The sequence below is a fragment of the Arachis stenosperma genome, chromosome 6 (assembly GCF_014773155.1).
Source record: "Arachis stenosperma cultivar V10309 chromosome 6, arast.V10309.gnm1.PFL2, whole genome shotgun sequence".
In the NCBI taxonomy this organism is placed as follows: Eukaryota; Viridiplantae; Streptophyta; class Magnoliopsida; order Fabales; family Fabaceae; genus Arachis; species Arachis stenosperma.
The window spans coordinates 103,086,239-103,094,436 of record NC_080382.1 but is presented as its reverse complement, the minus strand read 5'-3'; positions in this window follow the sequence as shown (position 1 = coordinate 103,094,436).

The window sequence follows — 8,198 nt, the reverse complement described above, 5'->3', positions numbered from 1 at the left end:
ATAGGTATTTCTATGATGGTCTATCTGAACTATCCAAGATGTCTTTGGATAGTTCTGCTGGAGGATCTCTTCATCTGAAGAAGACGCCTACAGGCTCAAGAGCTAATTGAAATGGTTGCAAATAACCAATTCATGTACACTTCTGAAAGGATCCTATGAACAATGGACAAGTCAGAAGAAAGGAGTTCTTGAGATACTCTGAATGCAATTTTGGCTCAGAACAAGATATTGACTCAACAAGTCAATTTGATTTCTCAAAGTCTGTCTGGAATGCAAAATGCCCAAACAGTACTAAGGATGCTTCATCTGAAGAAGAAGCTTATGATCCTGAGAACCCTTCAATGGAAGAGGTGAATTACCTAGGAGAACCCTATGGAAACACCTATAATTCTTCATGGAGAAATCACCCAAATTTCTCATGGAAGAATCACAGAGACCTCAACAAGGTTTCAACAACAATAATGTGGAAGAAACAGGTTTAGCATGGCAAACCTTTTCCATCATCTTCTCAGCAACAGACAGAGAATTCTAAGCAGAACCCCTCGACTTAGCAACCATGGTCTCTGATCTAATCAAAACCACTCAAAGTTTCATGACTGAAACAAGGTCCTCCATTAGGAATTTGGAGGCACAAGTGGGACAGCTGAGCAAGAAAGTTACTGAACTCCCTCCTAGTACTCTTCCAAGCAATACAGAAGAAATCAAAAGGAGAGTGCAAGGCCATCAACATGGCCGAATCTGGAGAGGAAAGAGAGGAAGTGGACGCCACTGAGACCTCAATGGGCGTGCACTGACCTCCAATGAGTTCCCTAATGAGGAACCATGGGAATCTGAGGCTCAAAATGAGACCATAGAGATTCCATTGGACTTACTTCTGCCTTTCATGAGCTCTGATGAGTATTCCTCCTCTGAAGAGGATGAGTATGTCACTGAAGAGCAAGTTGCTAAATACCTTGGAGCAATCATGAAGCTAAATGACAAGTTATTTGGAAATAAGACTTGGGAGGATGAACCTCCTTTGCTCACCAAAGAACTGGATGACTTGTCTAGGCAGAAATTACCTCAAAAGAGACAAGATCCTGGGAAGTTTTCAGTACCTTGTACCATAGGCACCATGACCTTCAAGAAGGCTCTGTGTGACTTAGGGTCAAGTGTAAACCTCATGCCTCTCTCTGTAATGGAGAAGCTAAGGATCTTTGAGGTACAAGCTGCAAGAATCTCACTAGAGATGGCAGATAACTCAAGAAAACAAGCTTATGGACTTGTAGAGGATGTTTTGGTGAAGATTGAAGATCATTAAATCCCTGCTGATTTCATAGTCCTAGAGACTGGGAAGTGCATGGATGAATTCATCATCCTTGGCAGACCCTTCCTAGCCACAGCAAAGGCTGTGATTGATGTTGATGGAGGTGAACTGATCATTCAAGTGAATGAAGAATCCTTTGTGTTTAAGGCTCAAGGATATCCCTCTGTCACCATGGAGAAGAAGCATGAAGAGCTTCTCTCAAATCAGAGTCAAACAGAGCCCCCACAGTCAAACTCTAAGTTTGGTGTTGGGAGGCCACAACCAAACTCTAAGTTTGGTGTTGAACCCCCACATTCAAACTCTAAGTTTGGTGTTGGGAGGTTTCAACATTGCTCTGAGTATCTGTGAGGCTCCATGAGAGCCCTCTGTCAAGCTACTGACATTAAAGAAGCGCTTGTTGGGAGGCAACCCAATGTTATATTTTATCTATTTCTCTTTGTTATTTTATCTTATTTTGTAGGTTGATGATCATAAGAAGTCACAAAATCAATTGAAAGAGCAAAAACAGAATGAAAAACAGGAAGAAAAACAGCACACCCTGGAGGAAGAACTCACTGGCGTTTAAACGCCAGTGAGGCTAGCAGTTGGGCGTTTAACGCCCAGTCTGGCACCATTCTGGGCGTTTAACGCCAGAAAGGGGCACCAGACTGGCGTTAAACGCCAGGAAAGGGCAAGAACCTGGCGTTAAACGCCAGAAATGGGCACCAGCCCGGCGTTTAACGCCAGAATTGGCTCAAAACGTGATTTTGAATGCCATTTGGTGCAGGGATGACTTTTCCTTGACACTTCAAGATCTGTGGACCCCACAGGATCCCCACCAACCCCACCACTCTCTTTCTTCTTCACCCATTCACCAATCACCTCAACACCTCTCCCCCATAAACCCTTCCTCACTCCTTCATTTTCACATCACCTAAACACCACTTCTCCCCCTCTTTGGCCGAACACAAAGCCATTCCCTTCTTCCTCATTTCTTCTTCTTCTACTCTCTTCTTTCTTCTTTTGCTCGAGGACGAGCAAACCTTCTAAGTTTGGTGTGGTAAAAGCATTGCTTTTTGTTTTTCCATAACCATTTATGGCATCCAAGGCCGGAGAAACCTCTAGAGGGAGGAAAGGGAAGGCAAAAGCTTCTACCTCCGAGTCATGAGAGATGGAGAGATTCATCTCAAGGGTGCATCAAGACCACATCTATGAAGTTGTGGCCATGAAGAAGGGTCAACTTTGATCAAAAGGTTGGACCAAGTCCTCATAGATATCTGTGAAGAGGACGCCCAATGGAAGAGAAATTCAAGAGGGAAGCCGGTTCAACTGAGAAGGCATGACCTCAAGCCCATCACTAAGAAAAGGATGGAGCAAACAAGAGATCCTCCTCCTCATAAAGTCCCTAAGATGCCTCAAGGGATGCACTTTCCTCCACAAAACTATTGGGAGCAAATCAACACCTCCCTAGGAGAATTGAGTTCCAACATGGGACAACTAAGGGTGGAGCACCAAGAACACTCCATCCTCCTCCATGAAATTAGAGAAGATCAAAGAATCATGAGAGAGGAGCAACAAAGACAAGGAAGAGACATTGAGGAGCTCAAGCACTCCATAAGACCTTCAAGAGGAAGAACAAGCCGCCATCACTAAGGTGGACCCGTTCTTTAATCTCCTTGTTCTTTGCTTTTCTATTTTTCGAAAATTATGCTTTATGTTTATCCATGTTTGTGTCTTATGATCATTAGTGTCTTAGTGTCTATGCCTTAAAGCTATGAATATGAATCCATCACCTTTCTTAAATGAAAACTGTTTTTATTACAAAAGAACAAGAAGTACAGGATTTCGAATTCATCTTTAAAACTAGCTTAATTAGTTTGATGTGGTGACAATACTTTTGTTTTCTGAATGTATGCTTGAACAGTGCATATGTCTTTTGAATTTGTTGTTCATGAATGTTAAAATTGTTGGCTCTTGAAAGAATGATGAAAAAGGAGACATGTTACTGAGGATCTGAAAAATCATAAAAATGATTCTTGAAGCAAGAAAAAGCAGTGAATTCAAAAAAAAAAAACGAAAAAAAAGGGGAGAAAAAGAAAAAGAAAGAAAAAGAAAGAAAAAGAAAGAAATAAAGTTGTGATCCAAGGCAAAAAGAGTGTGCTTAAGAACCCTGGACACCTCTAATTGGGGACTCTAGCAAAGCTGAGTCACAATCTGAAAAGGTTCACCCAATTATGTGTCTGTGGCATGTATGTATCCGGTGGTAATACTGGAAGACAGAGTGTTTTGGGCCACAGCCAAGACTCAATAAGTAGCTGTGTTCAAGAATCATCATACTTAACTAGGAGAATCAATAACACTACCTGGATTCCGAGTTCCTAGAGAAGCCAATCATTCTGAATTTCAAAGGATAGAGTGAGATGCCAAAACTGTTCGGAGGCAAAAAGCTACTAGTCCCACTCATCTAATTTGGAGCTAAGTTTCATTGATAATTTGGAGTCTATAGTATATTCTCTTCTTTTTATCTTATTTGATTTTCAGTTGCTTGAGGACAAGCAACAATTTAAGTTTGGTGTTGTGATGAGCGGATAATTTGTACGCTTTTTGGCATTGTTTTTAGTATGTTTTTAGTATGATCTAGTTAGTTTTTAGTATATTTTTATTAGTTTTTAGTTAAAATTCACTTTTCTGGACTTTACTATGAGTTTGTGTGTTTTTCTGTGATTTCAGGTATTTTTTGGCTGAAATTGAGGGACCTGAGCAAAAATCTGATTCAGAGACTGAAAAGGACTGCAGATGCTGTTGGATTCTGACCTCCCTGCACTCGAAGTGGATTTTCTGGAGCTACAGAAGCCCAATTGGCGCGCTCTCAACGGCGTTGGAAAGTAGACATCCTGGGCTTTCCAGCAATATATGATAGTCCATACTTTGCCCAAGATTTGATGGCCCAAACCGGCGTTCAAAGTCACCTCAAGAAATTCCAGCGTTAAACGCCGGAACTGGCACCTAAATGGGAGTTAAACGCCCAAACTGGCATAAAAGCTGGCGTTTAACTCCAAGAAGAGTCTCTACACGAAAATGCTTCATTGCTCAGCCCAAGCACACACCAAGTGGGCCCGGAAGTAGATTTTTATGTCATTTACTCATCTCTGTACACCCTAGGCTACTAGTTTTCTATAAGTAGGACCTTTTACTATTGTATTTTCATCTTTGGATTATTTTTGGATCCTTTGATCATCTTTGGACATCTAGTTCTTAGATCACTGGGAGGCTGGCCATTCGGCCATGCCTAGACCTTGTTCTTATGTATTTTCAATGGTGGAGTTTCTACACACCATAGATTAAGGTGTGGAGCTCTGCTGTACCTCGAGTATTAATGCAATTACTATTGTTCTTCTATTCAATTCCGCTTGTTCTTGTTCCAAGATATCACCTGTTCTTCAACTTGATGAATGTGATGATCCGTGACACTCATCATCATTCTCACTTATGAACAAAGTGACTGACAACCACTCTTGTTCTACAAGCATACGAGGCTTAGTGAATATCTCTTAGATTCCTGATAACACGATGCATGGTTGATCGCCTGACAACCGAGTGCTCACCTGACAAACGAGCCAGCCATTCCGTGAGATCAGAGTTTTCGTGGTATAGGCGAGAACTGATGGCGGCATTCAAGAGAATCCGGAAGGTCTAACCTTGTCTGTGGTATTCTGAGTAGGATTCAATGATTGAATGACTGTGACGTGCTTCAAACTCCTAGCAGGCGGGGCGTTAGTGACAGACGCAAAAGGATCGATGGATTTTATTCCGGCCTGACCGAGAACCGACAGCTGATTAGCCATATGCTGTGACAGAGCATGGGAACATTTTCACTGAGAGGATGGGAGGTAGCCACTGACAACGGTGAAACCCTACATGAGCTTGCCATGGAAAGGAGTAAGAAGGATTGGATGAAGACTGTAGGAAAGCAGAGAGACAAAAGGGAAGGCATCTTCATACGCTTGTCTGAAGCCCTCACCAATGATATACATAAGTATCTCTATCTTTATCTTTATGCTTTATTCGTTTATCACTATACCCAATTGAGTCTGCCTGACTGAGATTTACAAGGTGACCATAGCTTGCTTCATAGCAACAATCTCCGTGGGATCGACCCTTACTCACGTAAGGTATTACTTGGACGACCCAGTGCACTTGCTGGTTAGTTGTGCGAAGTTGTAGTGATCACAATTTCGCGCACCAAGGGACCTGAGCAAAAATCTTATTCAGGCTGACAAAAGGACTACTGATGCTATTGGATTCTGACCTCCCTGCACTCGAAATGGATTTTCTGGAGCTAAAGAACTCCAAATGGCGCGCTCGTAATGACGTTGGAAAGTAGACATCCAGAGCTTTCTAGCAATATATAATAGTCCATACTTTATTCGAGCTTAGACGACGCAAACTGGCGTTCAACGCCAGTTCCATGCTGCATTCTGGAGTCAAACGCCAGAAACACGTCATAAACCAGAGTTAAATGCCAAAAACACGTTACAACTTGGCGTTTAACTCCAAGAGAAGCCTTTGCATGTGTAAAGCTCAAGCTCAGCCCAAGCACACACTAAGTGGGCCCCGGAAGTGGATTTTTTCATTAATTACTTATTTCTGTAAACCCTAGTAGCTAGTCTAGTATAAATAGGACATTTCACTATTGTATTAGACATCTTGGTTTCGTCTTTTATCTTATCATCCATCTTTGTTTCCAGTTTTAATCTATTCTTCATCTTAGGAGACTATTGATCATGTTCATGGGGGCTGGCCATTCGGCCATGCCTGGACCATCACTTATGTATTTTCAACGGTGGAGTTTCTACACACTATAGATTAAGGGTGTGGAGCTTTGCTGTACCTCGAGTTTTAATGCAATTACTACAATTTTCTATTTAATTCAGCTTATTCTTGTTCTAAGATATTTGTTGCACTTCAACATGATGAATGTGATGATCCGTGACACTCATCATCATTCTCACTTATGAACGCGTGACTAACAACCACTTCCGTTCTACCTTAGACCGAGCGCATATCTCTTGGGTTCCTTAACCAGAATCTTCGTGGTATAAGCTAGAACCCTTTGGCGGCCATTCTTGAGAATCCGAAAAGTCTAAACCTTGTCTGTGGTATTCCGAGTAGGATTCAGGGATTGAATGACTGTGACGAGCTTCAAACTCGCGATTGTTGGGCATGGTGACAGACGCAAAAGAATCAATGGATTCTATTCCGACATGATCGAGAACCGACAGATGATTAGTCGTGCTGTGACAAGAGCATTTGGACCATTTTCACTGAGAGGATAGGAAGTAGCCATTGACAACAGTGATGCCTTACATACAGCTTGCCATGGAAAGGAGTAAGAAGGAATGGATGAAAGCAACAGGAAAGCAGAGATTCAGAAGGAACACAGCATCTTCATACGCTTATCTGAAATTCCCACCAATGATTTATATAAGTACTTCTATCTTTATTTTTTGTTTATTTATTATTATTTTCAAAAACCATTATATCCATATGAATCTTCCTAACTGAGATTTACAAGGTGACCATAGCTTGCTTCATACCAACAATCTCCGTGGAATCGACCCTTACTCACGTAAGGTTTATTACTTGGACGACCCAGTGCACTTGCTGGTTGGTTGTGCAGAGTTGTGACAAAGTGTGATTCACATTTGAGAGCACCAAGTCATTGAAGCCAATTTTGATGATCACAATTTCGTGCACCAGCGTGCCACTTGAAGACCTAGGCGTGGCATGCCAACACTAGAGAAGACCAAGCACCAAAACTGGGCATGCCACTTGAGGTCGAAGGCGTGGCACGCCAACCCTCATTATTTACCTGGGCGTGCCACTTGAATGCTGGGCGTGGCACGCCAGCTACTGGAGTAAGAAAAAATGCTGGGCGTGCCACTTGAGGTCGAAGGCGTGGCACACCAACTCTCATTAGTTACCTAGGCGTGCCACTTGAATACTGGGCGTGGCACGCCAGCTACTGAAGCCAGGAAGAATGATGGGCGTGGCACACCACAAACTAGGCGTGGCACGCCAATTATGTTTTCTAGAAAGGTGAAGAGGCATGCATTATGGGCGTGGCACGCCACACCCTGGGCGTGGCACGCCAGTTATGTTTTCGAGCGAAGAAGATGCAACACCCACAATGGGTGTGGCACGCCAGACCCTGGGCGTGCCACACTAGTTCAAAGCTCCAAGGAAGAGTCTGGGCATGCCACTTGAGGTCCAAGGCGTGGCACGCCAGGCTAACCAATGCTCCAAGAAGACCCTGGGTGTGCCACTTGGGCTCGAAGGCATGGCATACCAGGCTAGCCAACACTAAAGAAGACCCTGGGTGTGCCACTTGGGCTCGAAGGCGTGGCATGCCAGGGATGCCAACACATGGGGCGTGCCACTTGAAGAGTTGGGTGTGGCACGCCAAGTCAAATTAGAGGCTAGGCGTGGCACGCCACTTAAACGCCAGTCACACGTCAAGCCTGGAAGGTCACGTTTATTGAGTTTTTCTTTTCCCTCCGATTGTATTTTTCTTTTCCTTTTTGTATTTTCTTAATTCTAGTGATAGGAGTAGTATAAATACCCCCTGGAAGTACTGAAAAGGGGGTTGGATTGGATTGGTATTGCTAAGTTTAGATCTAGTTTTACTTTACACTTCATCTCTTCCATCTCTTGTACTCTTCTCTAAGCTATGAGTAGCTAAACTCCCTCTCATTGGGAGAGGGAGCTCTGTTGTACTTGATGGATTAATGATAATGAATTTCTTTTTCTCTTTGATTCGCTAGAAGGAATTTTATTTTTCATGCTAGTGTTCAATCATCTTGAGAAAGAGGTTGAATGCAAAATGGGTTTCATGGGAATCTTGAAAAAGGAA